This window comes from Chinchilla lanigera, unplaced genomic scaffold (assembly GCF_000276665.1).
Source record: "Chinchilla lanigera isolate Chin_1 unplaced genomic scaffold, ChiLan1.0 scaffold00056, whole genome shotgun sequence".
Classification (NCBI taxonomy): Eukaryota; Metazoa; Chordata; class Mammalia; order Rodentia; family Chinchillidae; genus Chinchilla; species Chinchilla lanigera.
The window spans coordinates 1,408,929-1,420,989 of NW_004955457.1; the positions used below are offsets into that span (position 1 = coordinate 1,408,929).

General features: G+C 39.2%; 1 protein-coding gene across 2 annotated transcripts in view; it reads right to left on the bottom strand.

Moving 5' to 3' along the window:
* Nucleotides 1-12,061, bottom strand: part of Vwc2l (von Willebrand factor C domain containing protein 2-like) — a 147,693-nt gene that overhangs the window by 16,307 nt on the left and 119,325 nt on the right. The window lies entirely within an intron of this gene.

Genomic DNA, 12,061 nt, shown 5'->3' on the forward strand with positions numbered 1-12,061 from the left:
ATTTATAGTGGTAGCAATTTGCTTGCCATCTTTCCCTCTAGAGCTCAGTGATACTGTGCAAGGGTGCTCCAGGCAGATCCTCATCATTTATTAGTGAGTGACTGCAGGCAGATGTCAGTTCTCTCTGTGCCCCTCAACGGCTTCCCCATCTGTGAGCTGAGAATACTAAGAGCATCCTCCAGTAGGACTGCTGTATTATTAAATGAGTGAATACAAAATGTGCTGGGAATCAGTGGCACACTATATGCACTCTCCCGGTGTTAGCTATTATCCAGGTTTTGCATTTTGGCTGTAAAGGAATGAAAGATGTTAACAAGAAAATGAATAAAAGTGTAGACTAAGAGTTAAACTTGAGGAAGAGGAAGTGAAGTATTAATTTTACAAATCACTAGATTTTATTGTATTTATCAGGACACCACCTGGTATGGATTTCTGGCCTCAGATTATAGTATGCTAGTTTTGCTGACAAAATTGGATGGAAAATGAATAACAATACTGCTACACCAGCTCCTATACTTCTCTGGCTGTGCTACTACATATACACAGAATTTACATTAAAAAGATGTTATAGGATTTTTTCTTTTAAATTTTTGCTGGAAGCAGATTCTGTCTGTGATTCTTTGTATTCCTGAATTCCTGTGAAATGTAAAACTTCTTAGCAAAAAATTATAAGGCATATTAAGGGAACCCCCTCAAGTTAAGGCAATTTTGTTTAAAGGTTGTAAATTTGCCAACTGTTTATATTCTTTTCCTTGAGGTCCGCAATGCAATTTAAGCCAGAAAAACAATCAGTTTGGCACAAGCTTGAATTGCTACAAAACAAACAACCGCTAAAATGGAACTTTAAAAGGAGTTCTCTGCATTGCTGATGTACTGAAACACTCAGAGGTACTATTTTCTCTCAGAGGATATATTTTGTATGGTCATTCATGGATTGGGACCCTGGCCTTTTATCATAAACATAAATGGACTTGAGACAACATTTGCTTTCAGGTAGGTAATGACTAAGTTTTTATATAGTAGATTATTGTTGAAGAACCAGCTGAGATCTCTGAAAGTAGAGATTTATACACTAATGTATGAATGAGTGGAGAGCCATACAATTATAAGCAAGTATACGAAGTACAATTTTAGACAACAGACTGGACTCTGGGAGTACAGAGATCTTCCTTTTTATTCTTGTCTGTGAAAATGATTTTTCCTTGAATTTAGAGGGAAGGATGAAGAGAAGAGATAAAGGCAGTTAACCTTAGGTGGAAATACTGCCATTTTTTAAAATCAAAGACACCTTTAAATCTTCTGTTTTCTTAGGAATTCCCAACAGAGAGAAGGCAAGTATTGAAGATATTTATTCTTCTCAAAAACATTATTGAAGGCTTTTTCTGTGCCAAAGATAGAAAAACTCTGGAGATACAGCAGTAATAAGATATATTTCCAACTCTCAATGGCTTATACTCTCTTTTTTGGGGGGGGGTACCAGGAATTGAACCCACAACCTCATTATTGCCAAGCAGAAGCTGTGCCACTGAGCTATATCTCTGGCTCTCAATGGCTTATACTCTAGCAGATGGCAAGTACACAGTTAGTAATTGTATGTGGTAGGACAATGTAAGGAGATCTAACTAAACTTGAGGAAGACATAGTCTTGGGGTTACACAGGAACTATTGTGGTGGAGAATCAAGGGGGCAGAGGTGGGCAGGGACGGACAGTCCAAGCTGAGTTGGTGGCATGAGCAATATTAGGAGTATGGTCTATGGAAGGGACACAGGTGAATAATTCTTTGTAGCTGGGCTTAGGGTCTCAGGAGGAGTGTGGGAATTGAGGCAGAAGAGAAGAAGGTGCAGTGGGCCAGGTTCTGCTGACCTTGTAGCTGTAATGAATACAGTGGAGCTTACTGCTGAAGCCTCAGGGAGACTCTGAGAGCATTTCATTCTTGTATTTATGCTTTGGTTAGATCAACCCTCCTGTTGTGTGGGGTGAAGTTAGAAGTTACCTGGGCTGGAGAGACCTTGGGCAGCAATTGCTTCAGAAAAGAAATGAAGAAGGACCACGCTGAAGTAATGGCAAGAAGAATGGAGAGAAGGAGACAAGCTGGGGAATGTTAAAGGGAGTAGATTCACAGAACATGGCCATATGAGTGGCATGGACAGGAAAAACAATAACATGATGTCCATCTTTCTTGCTTATGTACAGGATAGGAAGCGATATCTTTGACACAGAAGAAATACAGAAGAGGAGAGTTTGGAAGTACAGTTCCAAATTCAGGGCTAGACACGTTGAGTTTTAAAAGTGCTTGGCTTATAACAATTAGGAAGCTTAGTGTAAGTAACTGAATATAAAGGTTGAGATCTCGAAGAAGCTATTTGACTATTTAGGCGTCTTTAGGATGCAGATGGTGATTGAACCAATGGAAAGATAGTCTTAGGAAAGAGAGAGAAAGATAAGAAGACTACCACATGTGCAACCTCAAGGAATGGGCAATTAGGTCATAAGCAGAGTGATGGAAACTGTGAAAGAGCTGTAAGTGCATGGGTTCAGAAATGGTACTAAAACAATGTAATGAAACTCTCGGGAGAAGAAGGTTTTAATAAAAACTAAAATGCTGCCAGGACAGCCAATAAACAGATTTTGAAAATATCTGGTAAATGACATACAGCAGGCCCTGGGTGATGTTGGCAAAGGTGATTTCTATCTCATTATGGGAGTGAAGCTGGACCTCAGTGGTTTTAAAAGTAATATGTGCAGAAAATATGTTCATGACACATTCAACAAGTTTTGCTTTGAAAAGAAGATGAGAAGTAGCAAAAAATAACAAAGAGAGAAGGCTTATCGGGATGAAATTTATTCAACCAGTAAATGTCTTTTGAAATTTTAAATCAAAGACGTGTTTATCTATATCATTTATGTGGGGAGGAAAGACCCAGTAATGGCAGAAAGAATGCAAGTCTTGAGAAACAGCAGCTCTGGGTCTTTGTACAGGGAAGGACTTCTAGGACTTCTTGGATACAGTGAAAAGTGATGACCTCAGGACAACAGCCTCACTAGAAAGCTTATTCCAAGTGAGCCACGTCAGGCTATATCCTAGACTCACTTAATTAGAGCCTGCCTCTTTGAGAGAAGAAAAATTCCCCTAAGGTGTGAAGATAAGGGGTGTGTGTGTGTGTGTGTGTGTGTGTGTGTGTGTGTGTGTGTGTGTATGTGCTTGGCGGGGGGTGCAAACAGATTTCTTCATGTTGGCAAGGGAGGGAGTGGAAATGCTTCTCGGAAGGAATGAAGTGATGCCCTGAGAAGAGGGAAATGAGTGCATGAGTTTTGGAATCTCAGCTCTGACGGCTTGACCCAGAGTGAAGCCCCACACTTCTTGTGGTCTGACACGGAATGTGTGTGCGTGCCTCCCGTAGGGAGGAGGCAGACATTTAAATTGACATAGCTTTGGGGTTTTCTAGGTAAGTGGTAGTCAGCAAGAAAAGAGGCCAATTAATGAACTGCAGAATCTCAGTCAGAAGGAAAGTCAATAAAGATCAACGAGGACTGATACATTGGAAGGAAATGGGGTCAATCACAGTCACGGAGAGAATGAAGAACACCTCACTGTCAGTAATAATGGACGCTGTGATACAAGAGCGCTTATGTCTTTCCAACAGATATTTTGATTGTATGTTTTACAAGTAACCCATCTAAAGTGTTCAGCCTTCTCTTCCCTCCCCTGGCCAACAATCTTGAAGTCTGAGACCACCCTAGGCACAGAAGCTGCCCACCAATATGTCTTCTGCTGTACTACATCTACTACAGCTTTGAGATCCTTAAAATGGGAAGACTCACAAAATCTGACTGAAGCCTTTAAAAGGTTAGAAGGATGTTCTTTCCCACTATGAATGCCCTTTATATTTTCTTTATAACCATTTGCAAAATTTATAGCTGAAGTATGTTGTGAACGCTATAGTGATTCTCCTTCCCCCAAAGCTCTTCCTTTAACTTTCAAACTTCAAAGCACTTTGTTTTTCCCTGACAACAACATTTAGCCATTTTTTATAAAATAGAGTTTCACAGTTTTTATTCCTTCTGAGAAACTATAAAATCTGAATAGAAAGAGTTTTCCTGCTGATTTTTGTTGCAGTGCTGGGGAAAGAGGAGGCCGGCTGCTGAAACAGAAGATTTGGAAGTGGGCGGGGCCCTGAAACGCACAATGTTAGAGAGAAGGGTAATGGGAATTGTTCAAAGGTCGTTTTTCTTTTCCAAAACTGGAAGTTTGAATTTTGACCTCTTGGCAACAAGGAGTCTTTGAAATATATGAGCGAGGTAAAGGACATACTACCATTTCTGATGCCCTTCTGTTTAGAGTGTGGAGGGTAGAACAGGGCATATAAGGTCAGAGATAAAAATGGGAGGTCTGAAACTGTGGTGATTGTCCAGGTGAGAGATAAAGCCTGAGATAAGGCAAACTTTAGATAAGAGCAAGAAGATCTTCACTTAATACATAGAGGGTTGAATGACATTGGCTATAGGGAATGAGGCTGGAGACAATACCTAGAGCTCACCTCTGGTTTCTGGATCAGGTGACAGCTGATGCCGTTCAATGACAGGAACATGAAAAGAAACGGGTTCAGGGAAGAGGAGGAGGATGGTGATGACAGATGGGGGTTGGGGATTGGTGAGTTGAATTTTAGACATTTCTAAGTATTTTCTGGTAATATATGCTGGCTAAATATGCTGGAAAGTAATTGATGTGAGACTGTGTTTTGAACTTTAACAAAGAGCTAAAGTGGAAATAAAAGCATGTTATTAAAAACATTTACATTCGTTTCCCCAAGTGGAATTTATAAGACACTCCTATGGCAAAGTCTGTTGTGGGAAAGCAAAACATCTGCTGGAAAACTCCACTGACCTTTAGATGCACCCAAGTTTTCATATGATGCTCATTTTCATTCCAAATGGCACCACACAGCCCTAGGGATTGTACTTTCTGGAGCATTTGAGCCATAAAGAGAATTTGTGCAGCATTTGCATTTCACATGCAGGTTTTTGAGCCAACTGGGTTCTAAACACTGAGTTAGGCACTTTTTAAACACTCGCATCTCTGGGCTTTTCTCTCACTATCGGAAAGGCTACAGAGCAATCCCAAATGATGTTAGTCTTTGATCTGTTATTCTCCAAGCCTTAGCAGAGATGTCTAGGGCAATGGAAGGAACATCAGTGTTGTTATGTTTGGCAATTACAAAAGAGACCAAAGAAATGCATCCTATCCTTCTATCCAGATCTCCACCTTTTGTGACATAAATACAGAGTAGGCCTACTTATTAATATAGCCCATTTGCAGAACCATAACTTTATGTTGTCGTCTGATGCTTTAGAGGGAGAAATAATGCCCTAAATAGGCAGAGCAGCTGTATTTGTGTCCTTATTTTATTCACCTGTGGTAGGCTGATTGGTGGCCTCCCAAAGATGTCCATATCTTACTCCCTGAAACCTATGAACATTTTCAATGACATAATAAAAGAGAGTTTGCAGAAGTGGTCAAACTAGGGATTTTGAGATGAGGACATTACCATGGATTATTGTAATCACTAGGCTCTGTGTAAGAGGGGACAGGGAGACCAGGGTGAATAGTATGAGATGTGAGGTAGGAAGCAAGGGACTCAAATGATGGGAACAAGGATTCATGAACTAAGTAATGCAGGGAACTTCTAGAAGTTAGAAATGCAAAGAAACAGATCCCTCCATCCCCTAAACTTGAATCTATCAGATGCAGCAGCAGCCCTGCCAATGCCTTCACTTTAGAATTCTGACCTCCAGAACTGTACAGGAATACATTTATCTTCTTTCAAGCAACTGAATTTGTGATAATTTGTTACCTAAGCAATAGGAAGGCAAGACATTACCCTTTGGATTAACCTGTCAATGATGCTAATGCAGGAAGGATCAGTCCAGATATAAAGTTGAATTTCTCAATGGATTTTAAAAGATTTCAAAGTGTGTATTGATTTCCAATGCTATTGTTAGCACTCTTAAAAAAAAAAAAACTTTGGAAAGGCTAAACAAAATTCAAGATACTTGCCCACCTAAAGCAGGATGTTACGGTAGTCACTTGACAATGATCTGTGAACAACGTGGTTGGATTTGATGGAAGCATTTGTGATCTGACCCTAGCTACTTTATGTACACTGAAAAGTCAAGGATGCTTCCATGCTCTGAGAATCATACCTCAGTCCACTGGATTTGGTTGAGTTCTCTGCTCAGATGTGAATTTGTAGGCAAAGTGTTAGAGTATTTGTATCCTGCAGGGAAAACACGGAAATTTACTTATGAATCATGCATTCTGGCTTGCACTGTTCATTTTGAGAAATCAAAAGTACATCATTTCTGCCAACATGTAGTTTTTAAAAAATGCCCACGTGGATCCTAGAGAACTTAGGCACAAAGTAGAAAAATGTGTAAAGGTTTTAAATTGTGTGTCCTGTGTTGTCAAGCAGCAGTAGAACACCCATAATATGGAAGAGGTGCTGAGCCACGTGGCCGGATGGAGCTAACAAAGGGGACTGAACCGTACGAGTGACTAATTCGTACGGTTCAAGAGCCTCAGAAAGGAAAATATCTCTGAGTCATATGCTCTTTGTAAATTTAATGACAACCCTGCAATTGCACAGGCATTGAAGCCAAATTGAGAAAACATTCAAAGAAAGCAGAATCCAAATGAACTTGGGTAACATAGTATGAAACCTAGATCACTGAAAAAAGCTAGAAGAAAGAAAATCCTCATGCATACAGTTAGAGGGAAACTTCTGTGTATTTGTAAGTCTTTCAACAACCTGTGCTAGGTGCCTGCTGTATACTGTGCAATGTGATTCTTCAAGACAAAGACGTTTCCAGCTATTAGCATAGGAGAAATGTCATGCTAAGTGAAAATTAGCGACACTTTGCAAGTCTGGGTCTTTTCCTCTAAAACACAGCTGTTTAGAGAATGTGGTTTCTCTTACATGATTCCTTTGGACTCTCTGTAATGTTAGGCATTTTTACAGTATTATGCACACCTAGAAAATTTCAATTATTGAATTCTGCTCCTATGGGAGAAAATTAGATTTTTTCTGAGTTTTTCTCTACCATGTTTTCAAGTGAGCGCTGCTCAGTTGATCTGGTCCCTGGTTGCTTGTATGTCTGTTAGTCTCTATCATTAAAAAGTTAATTGTAGCATCTCTTTTTTAAGGACTATCTTATAGAGACACCAGAAATTTAGAGATTAACAATCACAGATGATGAGGTAACACTGACTATTTTCTACCCTTCCAGCCCTTGTAAATTTTACCTTGCCTCAGGCTCAATAAATTTCCCCATCCTACTTCAGCCTATATGCATGTAGATCTGTCTATCTCATTCTACACTTGCTGCTCCATCTAATGGTCTTCATTTTAGTTCTAGGGTTGACTCAAGCATTTCAGGAGGTTGTAATTTTAAGGCTTTTGGAACGGAATCCCTATTTGTTTGCCTGGAGTTTCCACAAGCTCTTATCTTGAGAAAAGCTCATGTTGGAGATACAGTGGCATTTAAGATCCTGATGGACAAAATGTCATCTGCTTGAGCCCATCGTTTTCCTCTTAGGGCCTTTTTTCTACTGTTTCCTTTTCCGGGGTGACCGGATCCAGCCCAGAAAGCATTTGCTTGTTTGTTTTTGTCTCCATACTGGACTCTTAACACCAAAAAGGAACTTAGCACATAATAGTAGGACTTCAGTAAATAGCAGCATTCTTCCAAACATTCTAGAAATTAGGTGTTGCTTCGGGTATTAAAATTAAAGTATCATTCTCCTTGCTATTCTCTCTGTAACGCTGGCATTTGGCATAGAATCTGTTGAACATGACAACTCTGGTGAGACCTCTTTCTACTCACTGCTTATATGGTTTGTAACATTCAGTGTTGTAGGTGTTAAAATGAATTTAAAAAATCCTCGAGTTTCAGAGTGGCAGAAGAATGATATTCATTTCAAATATGCAAACATTAAATGAAATAGAAAGCATATAAGGATTCTGACTACTTGAGAAATGCATGTGATTTCTGTTGTTAAAAATCGGATACTTGCAATACTTGCGTGATCTGCTTGTGAACATCACACTTCATTTTTATGAAACTAACCATCACTGGCAGTGAGGGTGACTGCTGGAGAGGAAGGCAATATTATTCCTACCGTGGCCATTTCTAGAATAAAACAGTGCTTTTGCATGCTCCTCACTAGGGCATTTTTGAGAAACGAAGGAAAACATTAGAATTCAGGGGAATCCTAGAGGAGCCAGAAAAGACAGCAAGTAAAATCTAGGGAGCATTTGGCTGAAAGACAATTAGAACAAAGAACATATGGTGATCAAACTGAAGTTTTGTGCATCTTGGCAGCTATATACCAAATGCCACAGCAACTCCTTCCCTCTGCTTAGTAAATGGGCCTGACCATAAGAGGAAATGAAAAGGGGCTGGGGATTTAGCTCAGCGGCAAAGCGCCTGCCTGGCAAGCGCAAGGTCGTGAGTTCGGTTCCTGGTACCGGAGAAAAACAAACAAAAAAAAAAAAAAAAAAAAAGAGGAAATGAAAGATTCAACACTGTGAAGGAGCAGAAATCATTTAGGCTTAGCTCACTAGACTGTTTGAGGGGCAATCAAATTCCTAGAGCTAAGCTCGTCCCTCTCCCCACACCCTTTGTATACAAATTACCACCCCCACTGAACAGAAAGCATGCTAGCATTCATGCTCTGGCATGTAATCCTAAATCAAATTAAGAAGTTACTGAGCAGGGTTGAAGATGGAGGTGATAGAACAGTGCATATAGAAAATTACTTTTAGAAATGCAATTAATTATTTTTGGTAAGCATCCTTAAGTTTGTTTTTGTTTTCTAGATCCAGTATGCAAAATTAGAATCAGTTGACGTTGAATGAATAAATGAGTTCATGGATTTTTTTCCTTTTGTATTGTGAATATGAGAAAAATCGACATTTTCTCAAATTGTGCAGGGAAGCCCTGTGTGATTATTACAGTTGCATTTTGGGCCCAAAGATTTTCATGGTGTTTCTTAGTTTCCCTAGTACAGCAGTCCAACCAAGCAGTTTTTTAAAAAGCCATTCTTTAATTTGGTTGAAATCAATACAAACTTTTACAGAGATAGCTTTGTACAAGAAGATTTATCAGTATTTTCTCTTCTGTTTCTGCTAGCTCTGAAATCACAGAAATGTCATGTACTTTGAAATATTTTTGTACTGTGTAAGATGCCATATACATTGTTTGGATTTATTATCACTTTACACATTTCTTTCTTTTCTTTTTTGGTACTGGGAATTGAACTCAGGACCTTGTGTTTGCCAGGCAGGAGCTTGTGCCACTGAGCAATATCCCTGGTCCTCACATTTCTTTTTTATCGTGAGCAATATGATTGTCTTGGTTAAAACACACTCTTTATAATGATCACATGTTACTACGATGCTTAGTTAAAAGTAACTTGTATCATTAATCCAAATGGCAATAGCTGTGCATCATTCTGTATTTTGTGTGATAGACTAAGTGGTGATATTCAGTGCATTGGGAAAGATATTACTTAAAGGTGAGTGTTAACGACAGTGGCTTTCAAAGGGATAATGCACATAGAAATTGCATATGGCAGCATCTCTAGAATATATAGTGTTTTATACTTGTATTTAGTTTTTGAAAACTACTTTTTTCTACTTAACTAATTTTACAAAAAAATCTTTGCAGCCAACAGTTCAACTTTGCAGACTGACTCTGACTGTCCTACTACTTTGCTTTTATCTTCTATAATTCTTCAAAGCTCGATATGTATCATGTACTTTTCATAGGAGTTACACTATGCGGGTAGATGCACTTAGCAATGAATTTCTGGAGATTGGGCATTTTAGACTCCACTATTCAAAGAAGGTAGTATAAAATCTTTCTGGTTTAAGTAATATGGAATATGTGAAAAATCAGGATAAATGAGAAGCAGCCTAGCAAAGTGAATTTGGAATACTGGGCTCAAAACTCAGTTTTTCTTTTCACTAGCTGTAAACTGTTGACCTTAACTCCTCCATGCTATATGTTTTTCAATTGCAAATTAAAATAATGTGTTTCTCACCTAACAGGTTTATTCCAGGGCATAGAAATTGTGCCTGAGCCACACCACAGTATGAGAAGTTAATCCATTAATTTTTTGTAATTTTCTTAACTCTGCAATGATAACTCTTAACTGAGCATGATAATGTTCTCCGTTATAAATAAGAAATTTAAAACTCATGTGATGCGACTTGTGCAAGGTCAATTCCAAGTTCTATGCCTTGTTCACCATCACTCACTCACTTGCTTCCTTATCAAGTCTTGGCTCAAGATTCATCCCCCTATAGTGAGAATGTAATCTGGTGTCAGGGAGTATCAAGTGTACCAGCCATTAGGCTGCAATATGTTGGGAAAGATAGCAGTATAAAGAGAGTCCTCTGGCGTCACCAAACTAGGGAGCTTCCTTGTCACAGAGTGTCTGAAGAGACAGCCTGTGTCTCTCACCCCAGTCAGCAGATTCAGCTTGCTACCCACCCTTGCCCAGCTACTATTTCACTGAAGGCTTCACAAAATACATTTTCTCACGGGATTTGGGTCTCATTAAAAACATGAATCCGTAACTCTGAGGCTAGACTACACCTCTATTTAAAAAGGGAGTATCTAACCTATCCCTGTGCAAATACATGCCCAGATTGTTCAGAGTGCCAGGGACATGGCAAGGTTGTTCTTGCTGAAGTCACTCCGTCTTCCCTCTGGACACACACAGAGCACAGGACTTGGGGATTCTGGTTCTCCTTTTACTGTCTTAGCAGGTATGACTGATTTCTGAATCTTAATTCTTCATTTTTATAAAGGGATAGCAATATTGTTTCTGTACTTTAACCTCATAGCACTGCAGAATAGTCAGGTAAAATATGCATAAGAAAACATTTCTGTCATGTACAAAGCACTATGATATCTTTATTATGTCCACAGTCATGATACTGGCAAGTAATCCTACTCTCGGTGCGTCATAGAGGCTTTACGTTTTCCTTTACCCAGCAACAAAGTACAAGTAAAGCCATTTGGCAGATCTGGCCAAAAGAGAAAATTTCTTAACATCATGTGGGAAACACTTAGCATTTTAGAATCAGCCAAACCAGTTTGCTAAAAGAGGGCCTAGAGGCTGCTGCTTGGAACTCCCTTGTTTCTTAGACTGAGCCCAGGGACTTTGCCAGCTACCTTCATTTTCCTCTGTGGCTCCCCATCCCTTTCTCTGGTCAACCTATTCAGAGGGAGGATGACTAATCTGCGTTTTCTAGGAGCGAATACAACATAGCTTGTTTCTCTGGAAAGCGCTCTGGATAAGACAAATATTTTGTATTGACTATTATATCTGGTAATTATTTTTTAATCTTGTTTATGAAATAAATACAAAAGGAAAGGCTTGATGTCATTGATTAGATTAAACTGATTACTTATTTTTAAATTGTGAAATAAAACTCACTTTTCTGTATAATTTCTATTCAGTTGAATCACATCCATATGAAACTAATGTTATAGCACATAAGTTTTATGTGGTTAAACCAAATATATCTGAAGGGAGGACATTTTAAAATGAAATGCTGGCTGCATTGCAAATCATGTTTGAATACATTTTAATGAAGCTATCCCTCTTCAACCTTGTAAGGATTTTTGGGGAGCTTGGCGTAATAGTGCACACCTGTCGTCCTACCTACTTGGGAGGTTGAAGAAGGAGTTTCGCTTGAGCCTAGGAATTGAAGGCTAGCCTGGACAACACAAAGGCTATAGCCAAACAAAAAAAAGTGTGTGTGTGTGTGTGTGTGTGTGTGTGTGCATGAGAGAGAGAGAGAGAGAGAGAGAGAGAGATTGAGATTCAACCCCTAAGCCTAGAAAAACTGAAGAATATTCAGTGTGTCAAGGGTCTTCTCATGCAATTTTAATGCCTGAGTTACATTAGGATGATACTAAAGAGAAGTCACAACTGGCAGATAGCTGAGGCACTTTTACTCGCTGTGCACTCTTGGGAGAGGAATACAC